This window comes from Odocoileus virginianus, chromosome 16 (genome assembly GCF_023699985.2).
Source record: "Odocoileus virginianus isolate 20LAN1187 ecotype Illinois chromosome 16, Ovbor_1.2, whole genome shotgun sequence".
Classification (NCBI taxonomy): domain Eukaryota; kingdom Metazoa; phylum Chordata; class Mammalia; order Artiodactyla; family Cervidae; genus Odocoileus; species Odocoileus virginianus.
The window spans coordinates 22030829-22054272 of record NC_069689.1 but is presented as its reverse complement, the minus strand read 5'-3'; the positions used below and the strand labels follow the sequence as shown (position 1 = coordinate 22054272).

At 38.1% G+C, this 23444-nt stretch overlaps 1 long non-coding RNA gene across 3 annotated transcripts in view; it reads right to left on the bottom strand.

Annotated features, from left to right (window-relative positions):
* Window positions 1-23444, bottom strand: part of LOC110129827 (uncharacterized) — a 241907-nt gene that overhangs the window by 51643 nt on the left and 166820 nt on the right. The window contains exon 6 of one of the 3 annotated variants that reach the window (XR_011491800.1): window positions 21839-22289. The exons of 1 other annotated variant lie outside the window; for it this stretch is intronic. This is a non-coding gene — a long non-coding RNA (uncharacterized lncRNA). Of the gene's footprint in view, window positions 1-21838; window positions 22290-23444 lie in introns of those variants that run through there. One more of the 3 variants, XR_011491798.1, reaches the window with a different exon arrangement.

Genomic DNA, 23444 nt, shown 5'->3' with positions numbered 1-23444 from the left:
ATCTACCAAATCAAATGAAACAAATCCCCTCTTTCTAGAACCCAAACAATACTCTATTCCCCCAAAGATTACATAACATTCTTAAACTGACAGTGTGTATTTCTAAGATGCTCCTAGTCACTCAAGCAGGTTAGCTCTAAGCTCTGCAAAAATTCACACTCCTCTTCACTTTTCTCATCAACTGTGGAAAATCCATTCTTTGTGTATAAGAAACTAAAACACTGTAAATGAATACAAATTAAGAGTTTATGGGTAGGAAAACCACAAAGAACTCCTTCCCAAGCACCAAAGACCTGGATTTCAAATACTTCTATCTTGGTTCCTAAGCAATCCGATCTCCATCAAAAAAAAAAAAAAGAAAAAAATGGTACCCCAAACTGATGGATGAATTGAAGAGATAACTCGGTGCAACAATGGTTCAGGACTGCTTTCAGAAACCCAGTGAAATGAAGCAAGGCTAGTGAGCTATGTTCTGCAAGCTATAAGATTGTCTCAGCTCATTTTTGTGGAACTGAATGAAGCCTTGTCTATAAAGCTTTCTTAGGCAGGAGGGGAATACTACTCCTATCACTACAAAAATAAGCTTTATGTGCTGTACTTGTCAAGGTCTGCTGAATGTGTCAGAAAGAAGCAAAAACAACAGAAGAAAAAGTTTTGCCTCCTTATAAATGAACACTGGCAGTTGTTGACCATCTAAAGATTCCTTTCCCTTGATCAAGCGATCCTGCATACTTTATAGTCATATTCTTCAAATAAATAATGAGATGTTTATTAAAACCTGTTAATTAATTTTCCTCTTTAAATCACACAAAGAAAAGATACCAAAGACCGAAGGACATGGGTTAAAAGATAAAGTGGATCTACTTGCTTGTTAAATACAATTGCTAAGAGAGTTATTCTCCGCCCTCTAATACCGTGTAACCTGAGTCACCTAAGCCACACTTGGGTGTTCATTAATAAAAGGGTATCATATTAAGAGTCATAAATGAATTTTGTTAGTTTTGCTACTGAATTTCCATCCCCATAAGATCTCCAGTTTTGTGTAAAATATTGTGAACTCTTTTGGGAGATATTGAGAGTGGTCTCACCTGTATTCCTGAACTGGTCCTGCCTGTTACCACTTGATTCTGCCATTTCCTCCTCTTCTACATGTCTACTTCAACGACAGCTCACTTCCAGGCACTTCTGCCAAGGCCCCTGTTGCTGATTAAGCTGCAAGAAGTCACTTTACTTCTGTCCGTACTGTCTATATCGGTAAAGTTCAGGCTTAAATTGAATCCCATGCTATATGTAAAATACTTTTCTAAGTTTAAAGTTTATGTATAGCTGACACCAAAAATGGTGGCTTGTCTGATGCATTGTACTATTTCATTTAAAAGGCATTAAATGAAATTTATTATATGCTGGGAAGCAAGAGAGAGGAGCTAAATAGATTTCAATGTGACAGGGATTATGGGAAGTTACTGCGCTAACTATAAGTCTTTGTTCTCTTCCTCTTTCATTGGGAGCTAATTGCCAATTAATTTTCCTTAGTTTTGTGTTTTGCAGCGATTAGATTTAGCAGGCAGAGAGACTAGAAAGTATGAATAAGGATTCAGGCTTTAGGCTCTCCTGAGAGAGAAAATGAGAGAGAGAGAAAGACAGAAAGAGAAGCCCTTAACCAGCTTCTTCTGCATTGGTCTTGACAACAGTCTGAGGACCAAATATACAGGCTCTCAGGGAAAGTATCAAAGCTCTGCACACACGGAGAAAGCTTGGCTGGGGAAACTTACCCCTGAAAAGATGGACTGGTTCTTTCGTATACTTCCTACTTCAAAGTTTAGGAGAACTCCAGACTTTGCAGCTAAGGAGAACTGGGGACTGAGTGGTTTCAGAGGAGCCTGACAACCTGCCATCTCTCACCTTTATTCTCCAAAAAGGCAAAGACTATTCCACCCCAAATCAAATATTCAGCCAAGACTTCATTCACATAGGAAAGGGAATCCGAGATATTTGCCTATTGGCAAAATCCCTCAACAAAATAGTAATAAACTGAGTCGAAAAATGTATAAAAAGAACTATGCACCATGACCAAAAAAGGATTCATTATAGGTATGCAAGGTTTGTTCAACATTTGAAAATGAGCTAATGTAATCTAGCACATTAACAGGCTGAAAAAGAAAAAGCATTTGATAAAATCCAATACCCATTCATGATAAAAATTCTCAGCAATTAAGAATAGAGGGGATCTTCCTCAACTTAAGAACATTCACAAAAATCTACAGCCAACATTGTTCTTAATGGAGAGAAACTGAATGCTTTCCCCTAAAATAGGAAACAAGAGACGTTAACTGTAAGTCTTATCTAGTATAATAAGAAAGGATATACAGATTGAAAAGGAAGAAATAAAATGGTTTTAGCTCACAGATGATATGTGTCTATACCAAGTCCCAAATAACAGACCAAGAAACTCCTGAAACACATAAGTGACAATATCAAGGTTTCAGGATACAAAGTTTAAAACAGAAGTTAGTTGATTCCTATATAGCAGCAATAAACAATTGAATTTTTCAGTTAAAAATATAATGCCATTTACAGGAAAATCATGCAAAAATCTAACAAAATATTATAAGCTCTACATGAGAAAAGCTACAAAACTCTGATAAAAGAAATCAAAGAAGATCTAAATAAATGAAAAGATACTTGATATTCATGTATAGGAAGACAACATTGCTCAGATGTAATTTATTCTCAACTTTATCTATAGATTCAATACAGTCTTCTCCCAAAATTGTAACAAGTTATCTTGTAAAATCTAATTTTAAGGGTTTTATATGGAAACATGAAGTAGTCAGCACAATACTAAAGAAGAACAAAACTGGAAGACATATACTATTAAAGCTAACTTCAAGACTCAATATAATAAGACAGTGGTATTGGTAAAAGAAAACAAATAGTTCAGTGAAACAAAATAGAAAGCCAGAAATAGACCCATGCAAATAAAGTCAACTAATCTTTAACAAAGGACCAAAGGCAATACAATGTAGAAAGGATGGACTTCTCAGTAAATGGTACTGGAATAATTGGATGCCCATATATAATAAATGTATAAACCCCTTCATATACCTCATACCTTTCACAAAAATTACCTTCAAATGAGTCATAGATTTAATATAAAATTCAATACTACAAAATATCTAGAAGGAAACAGAAAAAAAAATCTAGAAAAGCTTGAGTTTAGTGATGAGATTATAGATACAACTTCAAAAGCATCATCCATGAATTTTATTTCTTTTTTTTTTTAGGCTGTGCAGTGTTTTGTTGAGTTATTCTCTCTTTTTTTTTTTTCCATTTATTTTTATTAGTTGGAGGCTAATTACTTTACATCATTGCAGTGGTTTTTGTCATACATTGAAATGAATTAGCCATGGATTTACATGTATTCCCCATCCCGGTTCCCCCTCCCAACCTCTCTCTCCACCCGATCCCTCTGGGTCTTCCCAGTGCACCAGGCCTGAGCACTTGTCTCATGCACCCAACCTGGGCTGGTGATCTGTTTCACCCTAGATAATATACATGTTTCGATGCTGTTCTCTTGAAACATCCCACCCTCGCCTTCTCCCACAGAGTCCACAAGTCTGTTCTATACATCTGAGTCTCTTTTTTCTGTTTTGAAAAAGAAAATTTGATGTTAGACTCTATTAAAATTAGAAAACTCTGCTCTCCAAACACACTGGTTAAAAGTACAGTAAGTCCCCTACATATGAATGAGTTCCATTTCAAGAGCCCATTTGTAAGTCCAATTGATTCATAAGTCCAGCCAAGTTAGCCTAGGTACCCAACTAACACCATCAGATATATAGTACTGTACTGTAATAGATTTATACTTTTCACACAAATAATACATAAAAATAAGTAAACATAAAAAATAAACAAGTTTAATCTTACAGTACAGGACCTTGAAAAGTACAGTACAGCATTACAACAGCTGGCATAAAAGGGGCTGCCATCAAGAGAACAGGCAAGAAGAGTTATTGACTGGAGGAAGGAGACGGGGTAGGAGATGGTAGAGCTGAAGGATCTTCAGCAACAGGAGAAAGAGAGCAGGCTGCAATTTCACTCACTGACACTGATGGCACAGGTTCCAGTTCCTTGCTGGATTCAATTCAGGTCTACCCCCTTGAAAAAATAATCCAGTAACATCTGGGTAGTAAGTCTTTTTTCCTGCTCATGGCCACACTGGATTGCATTCTGAACGGCTGCTGCAGCCTTCGTGTACCATTCTACATTTGGGTCCTGGGACTCAAAAATTAACAGTGCCTCCTCAAATCAAGAAAGTCCCCTCTCCATTTTCTGTGTTGAGAATCTCTTTGGTTCTTTTTTCTTCCTCTTGTCTCTCTTTGCCCTTTCTCTGGGCGAGAGTTCTATCAGGTCTTCATTAGGAAGCACCTCATGGTGCACAACAGTGCAACAGTAAAGTGCAGAAAGTCACAACTTCTTGTAGAGGATGCATACATGTGACAATATACTCCAGACACACAAACTAACTTACAAGATTGGACGTGGGAATGTCTTTCGCCTCTTTGAAAGTTCTCAACCTGAAAGTTTGTAGGTAGGGGGCTTATTGTATCAAAATATAAGTGATAAACTTAGGGAAAATGTTTTCAAAATACTTACCTGATAGAGCACTGGTATCCAAAATATTCAAAAAGCACTTAAAACTCAAGCATAAAAATAAAAACAACCCAATTTTTTTTTAAGGAGCAAAAAAAAACCTGAATAGATATCTCATAAAAGAAGATATACAAATGAAAAATAAAGACAGGAAAAGATGCTATCATCATTGATCATCTTTTAACTGCAAATTAAAACCATGATATACCTACAGCACCACTACACACCCACACCTATGAGATAAATCCATGCTACTTGTCCCAGGGTAAAAGATTGTAAAGACAGAACAGGTTAAACTGAGTTACCCAAGGGGCATCTTGGGTACAGACATCTCCTCTGATAGCAGTAGCAAGCCTTCTGACTAAGTCGTAATGGCCAAGGATACAGAAGATGCAGGAGCCGTGCCACACACCAGTGGTGTCCCAGAAAATGTAAATACCTGTGAGTGAATGACTAACCATAACATTGTTCAAATTTGAACTTGTAGTTTCTCCTTATTGGGAAGGAAGTCTTTTGAGCCCCATGGAAAAAAAGAGGATGGCATGGGATGAGAGAACAGATGGTAACAAGCAGGGATCTTCTCCAAGTGCCCAATGTACTGGTGAATTCGGATATCCTAGGGATGTCACTCATAGGCCAGATCCCGATACTTCAATTGCAGTCACTGAGACAGCTGACCACTTTTCATTTAAAACTCATTATTTGCAGAATGCCACATGATGGTCTGAGGGACAATGCTGAAACAAAAACTAGGCTCCCTCTGAGACTGCTGTCATTAGTATCTGCAGAAGAATATTTGAGGTTTTGATTGTTTGTTTGCATGATGAAGTGGCAATGTTGGCATTATTGAATGAAAAAACCTGGCAAGTATTGGAGGCAATACATATTACCCAATTTAACATGCTGACCAATAATGCTGGGCCAGGAACTCCTCTCCCATTCTCAACCTGGAAGTTTGCTGGAATTTGACATATGTTCTACCATCAGGGAGATTTCTTTAAGAACATAAATATAAAAAGGAATATCACCACTGTGACTGTAGTCCCTTGAGACAACACACTGTGTTCACATGATTGTAAGAAAACATAGGTGTCAGGGAAGAAGTTCTACAATGTTTTTGTCTAGTAGACAACCAGACATATGCAGCTATCATTTCTACTATAATATACTTGATCCTAAATTTGATTCATTTGTAATAGAATCATTATAAAAGACTGCCATGCCAAAACAAGAAATTTGGGGACATGGGCAACACATGAAAAACCAGTGACAACCCACAAGCCTGTACTGTTTGCCAATTTGCCAGTCTCTTCAAGACAAAATTCTAGAGGGCGGTTTGGTCTGGTTGTCTTTGATGATTTATTATTAGTGCACCACTGTGTTTTTCCCAGCCTCGACTAAGCTACTGCTGCTGCTGCTGCTGTCGCTTCAATCATGTCCAACTCTGTACGACCCCATAGACGGCAGCCCACCAGGCTCCCCCGTCCCTGGGATTCTCCAGGCAAGAACACTGGAGTGGGCTGCCATTTCCTTCTCCAATGCGTGAAAGTGAAAAGTGAAAGTGAAGTCGCTCAGTCGTGTCCAATTCTTAGCGACCCCATGGACTGAACCTGCCAGGCTCCTCCATCCATGGGATTTTCCAGGCAAAAGAGTACTGGAGTGGGGTGCCATTGCCTTCTCCGACTAAGCTACTAGGCATCTGTAAATCAATGAAGTAAAACATGAAAAACTCAGAAGACACAAATTTGAAGTTAGTAACAATATTCTCTTGTTTGCCAGTTTTCATTTGACTCTAGAAGATAGATAAATAGGTTAAACTGATTAGATCAAGGACACCTAGATAGACACAAACTTGGATGCTGACTTGCCTCAGAGGGTTCTATAGTCTACCCTTCTATCTCCAGAGGTCACTATGATAACTAAACAGCAATCCCTGTCTTCTTCCTGGAAAATGAGAAACAGTCTTGTTCATTCCCAAGGGGAAATGGCAGACCTTGGGTGGTTGTGTGGGAGCCCACCCAAGCTCATAAACTGTGTTGATGGTTGAGGATGATTCATAACTCTCTTTCTCCTACTGTATCTCAAATATAGACAAGCCACTCTAGCCTTTATTAGACTCTCTCAAGCAGAGGCTTGAAGTGCAACTTATTTTCATGTTAGATTTCTCATTCATAACCCCTCCCAGATTTTCACAATAATTTTCACAATAATAATTTTCACAATAATCTCACCACTCCACCAAAAGAAAAATGCAAATTTTGTTGCTGTTGTTGACTTGTTCACATCCCTGGATTGTTAACTCCATCCAAACTTTATATTAATTTTTATCTGCATATAGTTGCTTACACACTGTGTTAGTTTCTGCTATATAGCAAAATGAATCAGTTATATGTGTATCTCTTCTTTTTTAGATTTACTTCCCATTTAGGTCTGAGTAGAGTTCTCTGTGCTATCCAGTAGATTCTCATCAGTTCCCTATCTTATGCATGGAAAGAGAAAAAGAAATACCATATATTAACACTTACATGTGGAATCTAGAAAAATGGTACAGATCAACTTATTTGAAATAGAGACACAGATGTAGAGAACAAATTTTCAGATACCAAGGAGGAAGGGGAGGTAATGGGATGAAATGGGAGATTGGGATTGACATATATCCATTGTACATTAATGGTTTTCAATCTTTTAAAAAGATATTCATGTCTGTTTTCAGAAAGGCTTTCACTGTACTAAATAGTATTTAGATAAGGAAAATAGCCCTGTTGGCACAAATTCTGGCACTGCATGACAAGTTTTAGTCAATGATTTTGAGAAGCGCTTCAGTACAGCATAGCTCCCATATTAGAGACACGGTTCTCTCCAATATAAATTTAAAATATTAAATATACTAGCACTAGTACAAATAGTTTTATTCATTCATTTCCATTTATTCAATAAGTATTTGTTTAGCAGGGCTTCCCTGGTGGTTCAGACAGTAAAAAAAAAAAAAAAAATAGAATCCGCCTGCAGTGCAGAAGACCCAGGTTCAAGCCCTGGGTCAGGAAGATCCCCTGGAGAATGGAATGGCTACCCACTGCAATATTCTTGCCTGGAGAAACCCATGAATAGAGGAGCCTGATGGGCTATAGTCCATGGGGTCACAAAGAATCGGGCACAACTGAGGGACTAAGCACATACATACATTAGTTTAGAGTCTACTACATGCCAGTGCTCTTGGTATTATACCAAAAACAGCTAACTAGGCTGAAAGGGTCACAAGCTAGAATCAAGACTTCCAGAAGAACTATCAACAACCTCAGACATGCAGATGATATCACCCTAATGTCAGAAAGTAAAGAGGAATAAAAAAGCCTTTTGGTAACTATGAAAGAGGAGAGTGAAAAAGCTGGCTTAAGACTCAACATTCAAAAAACTAAGATTATGACATTTGATCCCATCACTTCATGGCAAGTAAATAGGGAAAAAATGGAAATAGTGACAGATTTTTACCTTCTTGGGCATCACTGAGGATGGTGACTGTAGCCATGAAATTATAAGACACTTGCTCCTTGTAAGAAAAGCTATAATAAACTTAGTGTATTAAAAAGCAAAGACATCACGTTGCTAACAAAGGTCTGTATAGTCAAAGCTATGGTTTTTTCAGTAGTCATGTATGGATGTGAGAGTTGGACCATAACGAAGGCTGTGATGGTGGCTGGTTTAGTTGCTAAGTTGTGTCCTATTGTAACCCCATGGACTGTAGGATTTTCCTGGCAAGGATACTGGAGTCAGTTGCCATTTCCTTCTCCAGGGGATCTTCCTGACCCAGGGATTGAACCTGGGTCTTCTGCACTGCAGGCAGATTTTTTATCGACTGAGCTAAAGAAGGCTGAGTGCCTAAGAATTGGTGCTTTCAAATTGTGGTGCTGGAGAAGACTCTTGAGAGTCCCCTTGACAGCCAGGAGATCAAACCAGTCAATCCTAAAGGAAATCAACCCTGAATATTCACCGGAAGGATTGATGCTGAATCTGAAGCTCCAATACCTTGGCCATCTCATGCAAAGAGCCTACTCATTGGAAAAGACCCTGATGCTGGGAAAGATTGAGGACAGGAGGAGAAGAGGACACAGAGGATGACATGGTGAGATGGCATCACTGACTCAATGGACACGAGTTTGAGCAAACCTAGGAGACAGTGAAGGACAGGGAAGCCTGATGTGCTGCCATCCATAGGGTTGAAAAGAGATGGATACAATTTAGTGACTGAACAAAAAAAATGCCAATGTTCTTTTTTTTTCCCCCACTTCTTACTGTGTGTTTTATTTATTTATTTTTCCCAATTATTTTTATTAGTTGGAGGCTAATTACTTTACAATGTTATAGTGGTTTTTGCCATACATTGACATGAATCAGCCATGGATTTACATGTGTTCCCCATCCTGAACCCCCCTCCCAACTCCCTCCCCATCCCATCCCTCATATACCAAGAACTGTAATCCAAACAAAGTTCCCATTTTCATGGGATTTATCACAAATGAAAAGAGAAAGGCAATAAACAAATTAATATACAATACATTGGGTGGTGATGAGTGATAGTAACAAAGTCAAAGTAAAGAAGAATAGAAGTTACTGCGACAGATGTGAGGAGAGGTGAAAAGAACTGGATTATTTTAGAGAAAGCAGGCAGGAAAGACCCCAGTGATTAGATGGCATGTGAGCAGAAAGCTGAAGGAAATGATGAACCACGCAATGTGGATAGAGAAAGAAACAGCAGCAACAATGTCAGAGAGGTTGCTAGCATGAGACAGGGTCTATAGGGGTGTATAGGCAAGAGTAAGAACACTAAATTTTATTTTGAGAAAATAGAAAAGTCATTGGAAATGTTGAGCAGTCCACACGTGACTGGACTTACATTTTCCGAGAATCACCATGGCTGTGGGAAGAGCCTTTTCTGTAGAGGGGTCAAGATGGAAATGAAGAAGCCAGTTAGGAAATCCTAGAAACAAAAGTCATTCTAATGGAATATAGCTAGTATTTACGAGACAATCCACAAGAAAGTAGTAATGTACAAATTTTGCTGTACATAAGTATTCTGTACAGTGTTAGTGATTCATAGGAAAAGAAAGGCCATGTAACTGGACTGATCTAAATTGAAAGGAGAAGAAATTATTTCCAATATTTCTTACAATGCAATAATATCAAAAGGGCAGGCAAGTAAAAAAAAAAAAAAAGCTCACAAATCAAATAATTCTTAGGACGGTCATACAGTTACTTGCCCTCTCATCTCACAACGCATGGAGGTCAACTCCAATAGAATTACCTCCCTATCATTTTCCAGACCTTAAAAAGAAAGTAATTCCCATGGCTGTTGCTTGATTTACATTATTTCCTCTTTCTGGAATGTCTTTCTAACTTTGTTTCTCTAATTAAAACACACAAATCCCTCCATAAGACTCATTTTCATCAGCACATTTTCTGTGATTAGTGTCACCACATGCTGAGCATACCCTGTACATTGCAAGCAAAAGTTCTAAGAACAATACAACTTGTGCAACTTTATACACTAGGTGAGTGACAACAGAGTCCGTGGAAACAAATGCAAGCACAATCAGAAATCAGAATCTTAATCTACCTCAATCGTGATCTACTGCAAGATTCTCTAACCCCTCCAGCTTCACTTTCCTTTTTCATACAATGGGAATAATAATGTCTATTCCCTGTATTTATTGTGAAATCAATCAGATGATAATAATCACCATCATGTATTAGGCACTTAGAATCTGGCTCCAGAAGCCACACTCTGAATCATTACCCTATATTGCCTCTGTGATAACATCTATTAAAACAATGTCTGATACGTAGTAAGCCTTAACACAAATAACAGTTGTCTTTTCATTTTTGCTTATCTTCCCTGATTGTTGCACTATTTATCATTTCCTTCCAAATAAACAGATAATTTATGGCAGGCAGGAACTGCAACTTTTCTAGGCTTCCCTGCTGGGACAGATCAAGTACTGTACACAGCGTAGGCAATGGATAAGTGCCTACAGGACAATAAATAAAATAAAAACATGTTTTTAATCAACTAATTAGAGATGTATTTAGTAAACTGACAAGTTTTGCCACAAAGTAAACACTGACAGCAACAATGCTACAAAATATTCAATTTTGTTTCTGAAAACTTTGGTTAGGTGCCAACACTTCCTTAAACTCTCATTCCAAAATTGATCAGCTGACATTCACAATCAAAACTACCTGCTGAAGAAATATTCAGAAGAACTCATCACACGCATGCCTCTAACCTCAACTAGTAAGTCAGTGAGTCCCAGAAAATATCTCATTTCCTTTTTCTTATTCCTCTTAGGATTTCCAATATTTTTTCCAAACTTTCACCAGCCATGACTTCTCCTTTTAACAGGACAAAATGTTTCCACCTGACAAGGAGCTTCAAGTGGTTCAAGTAATAACACTTCAATCCCTGTCCCCTTTATGAATAACCCTCCGCTCATTGGAAAAGGAATCGCTCCCTCCCAGTCCCATGAAGGATAACATCCCTTCCTCTGCTCCATCATCCCAGCTCTCACGGCCACTTAAGGGCATCGCCTCATCTGTCACTTCCTTTCTTACTGGGGTCCCAACTCTTCCTTCTGGTTTGCTTTCTCTACCTAGCCTGGAAACATTCTAGTTGCTGCTCTCATAGCAAAATCAAAAACAAAATCTTTACCTTGACACTCTCCCTTTTTCTTTTTCTCTCTATGCCAAATTCCCAGAAACAGTCTACATGTCCTGTTCCCATTTAAAAATTACTGAAACTGCTCCTGCCAAGGGCACTGAGTGTTCTCGTTGCAAACTGCTTTTGTCCTTCTATTTCCTTGACATTCATGCAGCATTTGACATTAACCTGTCCTTCCTTCTTTAACATTATCTGGCTTCTACTTCCTCTCTCTGTTTTCTCTGTATTCATCTTCTTTGCAGGCTCTCTTCTCCAAATTCCTCCATTTACATCCTAGACCATTTTCTCATATTCTCTTCCTGTGACTTCATTTCTTCCTTGCGTTAACTTCCATCTGTGCTAAAGACTGGTAAATCCATCTCACTGACTTTGATCTTTGCCAAGCTCCAAACCACAAGTCTGCCAGAGGGTGTAACAGATAACTGGGCACCTCCATCTCAGTGTATGCAAAAGTAACCTCATTTTTGTCCAGTTCCAAGTCTGTTTCTACTTCTATAACCAGTCTTAATAATGCTGCCATATTCATCCCATCATCCATACCAGAAACCTAAAAGTCACCTATAACTCCCCTCATCACAATCCTAAGGTTCAGAGGAAGCATAAGGATTTCAGATAGCCTCTGCCTTAGCAAGAGAACTGGCAACAGATGCCTGAGGCAGTCGTGAGCTGGTCAAGTCAGGAGGAACTCGGCAGGAAACTCACTGAACTCCCTTCAAAGAGAAAACTCTCTCCTTACGAATCATCTTTTGGTCACCTCATCTTCTCTTCAAATCCTGCACCCTTGAAAATGATTGTGTGTACTTCTTATTTGTAGCATTTCCTCCATAGCACTTGTCACAATTGTAATTATTGCTGCAATGATTGATTTAATACCCATCTCCTCTATTTCACTGAAGGTCTTTACAGGTAATAGATCCGACTGTTTTACACTTTGTAAATTCTCAGTGACTATTTTAAAAATGAATCTATAACCCTCTATCAATTATCTATGCTTAATCAAGTATTGAGTTCATCCAGTGAGTTTTTATAATTTCAATTATTGTGTCATTCAGTTCTATAATTTCTATTTTGTTGTCTTTTATAAGTTTACATCTTGGCTGAGATTTTCTAATTTTTCATTTGTCTCAAGAGAATTTTTAATTGATTATCAAAGCATTTTTTTAATAACTGCTTTAAAATCATTGTCAGATAATTCCGATAACTGGTTCATCTTGGTGTTGACATTAGTGGATGACTGTCTTTTCTCATTCGAGTTATGATTTGATACTTATCTTGGACATATTCTCTGCTTTGTTAGGAGACTCTGAGTCCTATTTAAATCTTTTATTTAACAAGCAGTCAGCTGGTCTAGATGCAGCCTGTGGGTCTTGGCTTATATCCATGGGCTGTGCTTCCAATGGCAGTCTAACTTTTAGAGGTTTTGACTGTTACTTTTGTTAATTTGGTCTATCTAGTACCCCTGGGGCTTCCACTGGTCCCAGCAGGTGCTACCTGAGGAAACGGAGTGAGATTCTTCAGGAAGCCCATGGGTGTCTCTCAGTGGGAGAAGACTGTGGTAGGATCCCCGCATCAGTGGCTCCTGGCGGTCCTGAGTCTTTGAGTGGGGAAGAAGAGTCTCCCTGGGAGACGAAGGGTCTGTCCTGAGCAGACTGCCTGCCATAGCTCAATTCCCCTGCCGAGTCTCCCTGCCCCTCTCAGTAACTCTCTGCAAATAGAAGAGCCTCGGGGCCACAGGAGGAAATATCTCCCCTGGACGCTTGTTCCTAGTGAGGCTCACCGTTGATCATCTTGTGGGTGGTGTCCTGCTCCCCTGATGCTGGCAAAGCTACTCCCATTCCACCTGGGGCTGGGGGAGGAGCAGCATACCTGGGCTGCCTTCTGTTGCCATCTCCATCTGAAAACGCTGGAGCTGCATGGCATTCCCTGTTGGGCAGAGGGACCCAAGACACCCTGCTGCTGTGCTGTGCCTCACATTCTGGTGGCGTAAACCAGCTCAACTCTTCTTAACACGTTTCACAGTTATCCTCGCACTGTCTCTTGAACCATTTCCGGGTTTATAGATATGCTTAGCAGGGCAGAGTAGGGGGAAATGAATCTATGCCATCTTGTCTGTTGGAAGTCACACCATTGCTTTAGTCAACTGTTTACTGCTTCAAGTGTGTGTGTCTGTGTTAGTCGCCCAGTCATGTCCAACTCTCTGTGATCCCATGGGCTGCAGCCCACCAGGCTCCTCTGTCCATGGAAATCTACAGACAAGAATACTGGAGTAGGTTGCCATTTCCTTCTCCAATCTTACTTCAAAACTAGATATCAAATATCATTGATCATTCTGACCCTTTCAACTACATAAAGTTAAAGTCTATTCAGTGGCCGTGGTACCTGTTTCTCTAGTGCCCTTTACTGACCATGTATGTCCATCATGCTCCCCACGATATAGTCTAAAAGTCAGTTTGGTGAGAAATTCAAGTTCTAGATCAATCATAGGCACTTATTATTGACACTGGAGCAGACTTTGCATCAACATTATCTGAGCTATACAAACTTAATGGTTAGGTTCCAGTCTTCCAGCCTGAATGAGATTTCATATATATATATATAAAATAAGGGAATGGCAACCCACTCCAGTACTCTTGCCTGAAAAATTCCATGGATGGAGGAGCCTGGTAGGCTACAGTCCATGGGGTGGCAAAGGGTCAGACACGACTGAGTGACTTCACTTTCTTTCTTTCTATAGTTCCCTTTGGAGAAGAAAACAGCAACCCACCCCAGTGTTCTTGCCTGGAGAATCCCATGGACAGAGGGGCCTGGTGGGCTACAGTCTATGGGGTTGCAAAGAGTCAGACACGACTAAGCAACTAACACACACACACACACACATATATATATCTTTTATATAATTTACTGAGTGCCAAGTACACCATTATGGTAGAAAGTAAAGAGGAATTAAAGAGCCTCTTGATGAAAGTGAAAGAGGAGAGTGAAAAAGTTGGTTTAAAATTCAACATTCAGAAAACTAAGATCATGGCATCTGGTCCAATCACTTCATGGCAAATAGATGGGGAAACAAAGGAAACAGTGACAGACTTTATTTTTGGGGGCTCCAAAATCACTGCAGATGGTGATTGCAGCTATGAAATTAAAAGACTGTTGGCTCCTTGGAAGAAAACCTATGACAAACCTAGACAACATATTAAAAAGCACTTTACTTTGACTACAAACATCCATCTGGTCAAAGCTATGGTTTTTTCATTAATCATGTATGGATGTGAGAGTTGGACTATAAAGAAAGCTGAATGCTTAAAAATTGATGCTTTTGAACTATGGTGTTGGAGAAGACTCTTGAGAGTCCCTTGGACTGTAAGAAGATCAAACCAGTCAATCCTAAAGGAAATCAGTCCTGAATATTCATTGGAAGGACTGATGCTGAAGCTGAAACTCCAATACTGTGGCCACCTGATGGAAGAACTGACTCATTTGAAAAGACCCTGATGCTGGGAAAGATTGAAGGTGAGAGGAGAAGGGGACAACAGAGGATGAGATGGTTGGATGGCATCACCAACTATATGTACATGAGCTTGAGCAAACTCTGTAAGTTGGTGATAGACAGGGAAGCCTGGCATGCTGTAGTCCATGGGGTTGCAAAGAGTTGGACATGACCGAGCAACTGAACTGAAGTAGTTTCCTCAATAATGGTGATAAACAGTAAACAAAACAGTAAACAAAACAAAGACCCATCTCCCACAAGACTTACATTCTAGTAAGAGGGAGATAACCAATAAATGTATAAACATATGAAATGTCTGTTATTGAAACTGACAAGTAAAAAAGAGGAGATGGAGTATGATAGAAAAGATGTTAATTTCATGTTTCACCTGTTCAGGAAATGCTTCTTTGAGAATACATCTCTATGTGCCAAGCTTTTTGTGGAAGAGAAGATAATTCCAGAGGAAGTGAATTCATAGTCACAAGAGGAAAAGATGCAAAGAGGTCAGTGTGGCTGGAACAGAGAACTTGGGGAAGAGATTGGTAGGAAGTAAGGTTGGAGATTAAGGCACACCTAATTAGAAGAGAATTTATAGACTTCTTTCTAATAAAAGAACCTCTGTTTCTAGACATGTGATGTTTGGTGTTTTCAGTGACACTCAAACTATTCTGTTGATCATGTAATGCCCTGTAGATTCTGATTCAGTAGGTTTAAGATGGAGTCCAGCAATCTGTATTTTTTACCTAATTCATGGCTGATTTGAACTTATAGCTCAAATCAAACTATCAAGTATAGTTTGATAATCATTATTCTAGACCTGAACTGGTGAATGCAGTAACAACTCACCAAATGCAGCTAGTGCTGCTGAAGGATTGAATTTTAAATTTTATTTAATTTTACCTGATTTAAATGTTTAAAATGAATACTCAGAGTTCAGTTATTGGAAAACTTTCAAGTGCATTTGGAATAATTTTGGATATGCAAATATACTTGATCAACTGTAAATTCCATGAAATTGAAATGCAGATAAGTTTTTCTATGAAAATTCAGCATCCAAATTGAGATGTAAGTATAGAATACATACCACATTTCAAAAATATAGCCATCTTTTACATGTCTCCATAGACCCTCAAGTCCTCAGTATAAAAAGGACCCTGCTTACTACAGGTTCAAATATTTAAGATTAATTATAAGCTCGTTAGCCAAACAAATTATACAGCTACCAATTTCTTTGACATGCTTAAATTTCTTTTCATCTGGCTCCCTTATTCACTGAAATAAAAATAGGTAAATAAATAAATCACAAATTAAACTCAAGATTATACTGTAGGCAATTATTCAAATTAACCTCGACCTGAACAACAAAGGGCTTCACTGGTGGCTCAGCTGGTAAAAAATTCATCTGCAATTTGAGAGACCTGGGTTTGATCCCTGAGTTGGGAAGATACCCTGGAGAAGGGAACAGCTACCCACTCCAGTATTCTGGCCTGGAGAAGTCCATGGACTGTATAGTCCATGGGGTCGCAAAGAGTCAGACACAGCTGAGCAACTTTCACTTTCACTTTGAACAACAGAACAGTTGCTATGATTAAGTTATTCTTCTACACCTGAACCTTTAAAAAAATAATAATAATAATAGACTAGCCTGTTTCAATTTCTCAATTTGTGCAACACAATAAAAATTGAATTGTGCTCTGAGAGGTCAAACCATATATGAAAACATAATACCATGTTACTGAATATCCTAAAATCCTTAGATTCCCAATTTAAACACACTCTATTTAATATGTCTCATAACTATGATTCTTAACCATTTTAAGTGTCACAGAGCCTTTGGAGACTGGGATTTTAAATGACAGAATTTTCACAATAGGGGAAAATGCATGAATGCACATAAACATGGTGTTAGGATTATATAATTTTGGTGGACTCATGCACATTGTGAAGCCCATTCGTGCACTCCTAGGAGTTAATTCTCCCAGGTTAAAAACCTTTGTTTCAAAGGTAAGGCAAGTTATCTATATGTCCAATAATTATTGTGAGAAACAGCATTTTCTGTTTATAACTTAGTTTGTAAGGTAATGGACTGAACCCCTATTAAAGCATCTAAAAACAATAAACCTCTGAATTTTTGTTCTGCCATGTTTTCCTGTGTAAAGAGGTGAGATAGACCCATCTCCTTACATAAGAATTGTATATTATATATTCCAACTCTAAGATAATAGCTATAAAAGTTTTTAAAATACACAAAAATATGGTGTTTCCATAGTAGACAAAGGCACACATACATCTATTTTCATAATAGAATTAGGTGCACTCATACACACACAGATACCTTGATCCAGAAACACATATATTTTTCAACAGAATCTTCTACCATTGGTAGCCTTCAAAAAGTTTTAAATCACAAACAAATAAAATGATGAAGTGGAAATAAAAGAATTTTTAGCACAGGCTATTTCCAACATATCAAATATTTTTGGTCAAAAAACTAGAGCTATAGTCCCAAAGTGGAACTTAATATAAATCATATCACTTATTTCAAATACAATTCCTTAATTCAGACTTAGAAAGCTTAAATTTGAACTGAGAGAGAAGCTAATGAAACAGATATCTAAGAGGAGCTAATGAAACAAATTTTAAGCTCAAAGAAAGTAAAGTATATACAATATATGCTATATAATATACATTTATATACACTTTCTTTGTCATGTATATTTAACATACACACTCACATATACACATGCACAGGTAATATATACACAAGGAACTACAGGCTTCAAATTCACGAACACAACTAGATTATCAGATTCTATGACCCTACAGATTTGAGACAAAATATTAGTATACAATGGATCAGACTGGTCCTATGAAAAAGTGGTATCTTCACTTGGCAATGTATGAGGCAAGCTCTTTGAGATATGGTTGCTAAGGAAAGAATGAAAAATGTAAATAATAGATAGTTAAACAGAGGCCTTCATTAAAGTATTATCTATACTATTGAAATTTGGGGAAGAGTTTAAATGTCCACTAATAGGATGTAGTAAATTATGATATCTCCATAGAATAATGCTAATCAATTAAATACAAATATAGAAGAATATTACCATAGGAAAACATACTATTCATATAATAATTTAAGAATCCAGTGCATAAAATGTTATTCAACGTAGTACTATTTTTGTAAGAAACACAATATATTAAAAACATTTCAATTGTTATTATGTTTCAGATTTCTTTTTAAATTTAGTTTATTGTGTTCCTGCATCAAACTTAGGTTTTCATATTAATGGAAACTCCCTGATACATATATTTTAAATGCAATTGCATCCTAAGAAATCATTTTTTCTAATGAGAATAAGGCATACTTCTTAAATAAGTTTGTATCTTAAATGACATCAAAATATCTAAAATATAACTATTGTTTAGATAACCTATGATACAATAATATTCAGTTTGTCTGGAAAATGTTTTCATGATAGAAATATGGTAGTGTGTGTAAAGCTGAAGAGCCAGAGATGACCATTTTATGAGTGATTCTCCAGAGCTGTGAAAAAGACAGACAGTCTGAGAGGTCTATGTGATTCAGGCCATAGGAAAGTGCACGGTGCTGGAGGAAGGTCATCAGCCTCTACATCAGCCCACCAGATTAAACATCCTGCAAAATGACACCAGTCTCTTTGCTCACCAAGCACACTTCCGATTCATCATTTGATTGCCTTAGTATCTTGATGAAAGAGAGCATGGGCCTAGCAGATAAGAGGTTATGATTGTTCCTGGGATAGCACTGCCCTCCCATAGCACCTCTATGCACCCCACTTATAAATTAAAAGCTGGCCTGTGTTTATAAATCATTTTCTTGCAATTTTTTTTTTATTTTGGCTTTGCTACTATATAACCATTCTATGCATTCTGTGTACTCTGATCTTCCCTAAGTGAGCAGAAAAAAAAAAAAAAAAAAGGCGTTTCTAAACACAGAAATTAACCACCTGGGTTTTCATTACCAAGCTGTTACATATGCCACTAATTTTAACCTGGAAAGCTAGCCTCCTGGCCTCTTTACCAATACCCCTAAACATGTCAACTGAAACAAAGGAGGCAAGTTCAATTTATAAATCCCTAATGTCTTAGCATTTTTTCCAAAGCCTTAATTATCCTGCTGCCTCTTGGTTTGACTGTTGCAAGGACTGTAAATATAAATATTATTATGTAAGTCCAGCTAAAACAAAATTTTATAAATTTGTGGTTAGATAAAAGTATAGAGAGGATATTTCTTGTGGCTTCATGAGTGTCTCTTGCGGGCGATGTTGTGTGGGAGAGCAGGTGTCAACCTGTGACAGATGACTTTCCCTGTGACGTGTCCTTACGGACTTTATCCTTGTTGAGGAGACAACCAAGGCTGTATTAATGCTTCAGCTGAGATAGCTTCCCTGGTAGCTCAGCGGCTTCCGCGGTGACTCAGGCAGTAAAGAATCTGCCTGCAAAGTGTGAGACCAGGGTTCAGTCCCTAGATTGGGAAGATCCTCTGGAGAAGGGAACAGTTACCCCCTCCAGTATTATTGCCTGAGAAATCCCATGGACAGAGGAGCCTGGTGGGCTACAGTCCATGGGGTCACAAAGAGTAGGACATGACTGAGTGACTCAGCACAGCATAAATGAAATTTGTTTTATATTTTTTGGCTTCCCTGGTGGCTCAGCTGGTAAAGAATCTACCTGCAATGCAGGAGATCTGGGTTCAATCCCTGGGTTGGGAAGACCCCCTGGAGAAGGGAATGGCAACCCTCTTCAGTATTCTTGCCTGAAGAATCCCTTGGAGTATATAAACCATGGCATCGCAGAGTCGGACATGACTGAGCGACTTTCACTCACTTACTCACTGAGATAGTAAGTATGTTGTGGCTTAAATTTATAATAGATTAAAGATATCCTGGAGAACTGTTCTGAATTCCAGGATTGCCACATCTCTTGACAATTAAGAAGCTTCACTCTCACCCACACTTTCAAAGTTGGAGAAGGAAAGCTCTTAGGAAGCTAGCCTTGCTCTGATGGACAGCACCTGGAGGGAGGGAGTGGTTGGTACTTTATTAAATGCTGTTATGCAGCTAAGAGTAAAGTTTTTAAAAATTCCATCTTGACTGATGATACTCTTACTCAGATTCATATCTACTCACTAAAACCAAATCAAACCATTCAACTGAAAATCAGCACAACCTGAACAGTTGCACTGACCCTTTACTGATGTTCTGCTTCTATGCTTCTGTCCCTCCAGCCTACCATCCACACTGCCAACAGCATCTTTTCTGTCATGCACATGAAACATGTCCCTACACTTAGAATTTTTAATGGTTTTCCCACTGACTATGGAATACAAACTAAATTCCTTGCCATGGTTTATAAAACTTGCCATAATCTGGCCCCTGCTATACACACACACAATCCTCCTAATCACATGGGTATATGTGTCTCTAGCTTATAGACCAACATCTCCAGAACCACAGTGTTTTTCCCTGTTTCCACATCATCTCCAACTGTTTCCTCTCCATCTTGTCCCATGTATTTGCCTAGCACACTCATTCTTCAACCCAAACTCTCTCTCCATTCATTCCTCTAACTTTGGGAAGATGTTGATGCAATTTTTCTTATTCATCCCTTAACTTGATACCCAATCAATGAAATTAGCTTCTATAGTATCTTACAGTTGTTTTCATGTCTTTTAAACTGCTAAATCCTACTCTAAGTGTGGTTCTAGGACCAGCAGTATCAGCATCACCTAGAAACTTGTTAGAAATGCAAACTTTCAGGATCCACCTCCCAATCCACTGAATCACAGCTCTGAGAATAGGTGCAGCAATCTGTTTCAACAAGACCTCCATGTAGTCACTAAAGTTGGAAAAGCCCTGCTTTTGGCAGTACATTAGGAAGTGAAGTTAAGAAATACATAATAGAAATTCAACTAATAATGGCTCAACCCAGTGGGGATTTATTTTTGTCACAAAAGATCAAGTATGGAGACATGTAGTCAGAGGTAGCTCAAGGAAATTATTAAGAACCTAAGTTCTATGTAGCTTCCAAATTCTTAACATGGAGTACTCATCTTCAGACTTACAAAATGACTACTTTCCAAGTGAGTCTTCATTTTATCAATGAAACTATAATTTTTCCAAGAAGCCAACTTATTAGGTTCCACACACATCACAAAAGTACACCACAAAGCTATAATCAACTGCAAAGATGCTTGGAAAACCACATTTTCCTGAGGTTTTTCCTAAGCTGGACCCTTTGTCAACTTTTGCAAAAATGATTTTGATAGTAAGAAAGTTCAGGTCGGCAACTAACAGGTTTTTCTCAATCTGGAATATATTCTTTCTATAATATGACAAGAAAATAAAGAGACAGCATGTTTAAGAATGTGCTCCTAAATTTTGCTATCCTTCAGTTCAATTCAGTTCAGTTGCTCAGTCGTGTCCAACTCTTTGTGACCCCATGAACTGCAGCACGCCAGGCTTCCCTGTCCATCAACAACTCCCAGAGCTTGCTTAAACTCATGTCCATCGAGTTGGTGATGCCATCCAACCATCTCATCCTCTGTCGTCCCCTTCTCCTCCTGCCTTCAGTCTTCCCTAGCATCAGGGTCTTTTCCAATGAGTCTGTTCTTCACATCAGGTGGCCAAAGTATTGGAGTTTCAGCATCAGTCATCAGTCCTTCCAAGGAATATTCAGGACTGATTTGCTTTAGGATTGACTGGTTTGATCTCCTTTCAGTCCAAGGGACTCTCAAGAGTCTTCTCCAACACCACAGTTCAAAAGCATCAATTTTTCAACTTTCCTTAGGAGAACTTTAATCACTGTTTAGTCATTAAACTTACTACTTAGGTTAAACTCAGTGATATTACTGATGCTTGAACTTTTTAATTTACAAAAATGACCATTTTTATAAGGTTCTGCTAAAAATAAACACTTCAATTTAGAGATGCAATTTTTTTATTAGAGTATTTATATACTACAAAAGTCAAAAACATTTTTAAGTTGTTTAATCAAGGGAGAGAAAATGAATGCTCAACTACACATAAAAGGTCTATGATTTGAATTCTGTGGGTAATAAGAATGACAGTGTGCAATGACATGTTGTATCCTTCTAAGGAAACAGGCTAGAAAAGGTGACAAATCTATGCAAACTATACTGCCCAGATGACAAATCAATGTGCATGCTGACTTGTGGTCAGTCAGGAGTACATTTATCTTGAAGCACAAAACTTTATTCTTAATAGTTGGAGCACAAAAATGTGACTGTACCTATCAGCAAAATTTTGAAGAAATATATTTCCTGAAGTGTTCTTTGTTGTCATCAGAGTACCATGTAGAATGGCCATTCCTATCTGTTTGAAAGTTATACAGGAGTGATTCATGGAACTCTTCTGGTACCAGATCTGTATATGCAGCCTGTTTTACAAAATAACACATTTTCAGCAAAGTCAGGTTTTTGCTATGCATTATGCAGTGATAATTGATAGTTGATTGTTATCTCTTCATTATCCCTGATTCTATATGTGGTCTTTAGTATTAATTATTTGTAAAATGTATTCCTTTATAGCTCCCCACAAAGAGAAGGAGGAAATAACACTTTTAAAGAAGCACTGACTGAGGATTTGTTTTTTTTTTTTAATGAGGAGAAAATAATCACACATCTAAGTGAAATGATTACTAACATTTATTTTAAGAACTGTTACTTTCCTGTACATCTGTGCCCAACATTTGAAGAGTACTTACAGGGTTAGAATTTGGACCAACTCAGGAAATCAACTAGCTGAGTAAATGGGCCACTGTAATGAAATCACTTGGAAAATGCCTTAGATTTCAGGAATCTCTGAGTAACTTTTAGAAGATTTTCTCAGTAGTGGATCATTGTGGTCTCTGAATCTAAGAAATGTAACTTTGAAAAGGAGGATGCTAAAATAAATTCTAAATGGATCAAACATAAAAATAAAAATATAAAAAAACTCAAGAAAATGTGAGTGAACATTTATCTCAAGGTGAGTGATGACTTTCTAAATATGAAAGAGTCCACTGTGTGAGTTAAATAATGGAATTAATTAATATGACATGCAATTCCTCCCCGGCTGTTAGCCACAGGCCTCCCTCAGCTTCCTGTCACCATGGCATGCATGCGACTTTCCCAGAGTGAGAAAGCAAGAAGAATGAGCAAGATAGTCTTTGCAATATCTAAGTCACAGTCCTCTGTATTCTAATTTCAGAAATGGCATCCCACCATTCTTTATGGGTTCTATTGATTAGAAGTCAGTCAGTAGGTCCAGGGTATTCAAAGAAAGACTATTTCACAAGAACCTGACTCCCAAACAGTAGGTATCATTGGGGGCCATCTTGGAGACTTCCTACCCCAGACCCCAAATTGGTATCTGTTTATTAATACTTAAAATCATTCCTTTACTGATCTGCTCACAAAACTCACTCGTAAACTCAATATTCTTCCCCACTATAAAAAATCATAACTGTAATTGTCCATCTCCAACCATTAATCTAATGAACAATCCCAGCTGCAAAATATTTTATTGAATGGGGATCATTAAAAATTCATGT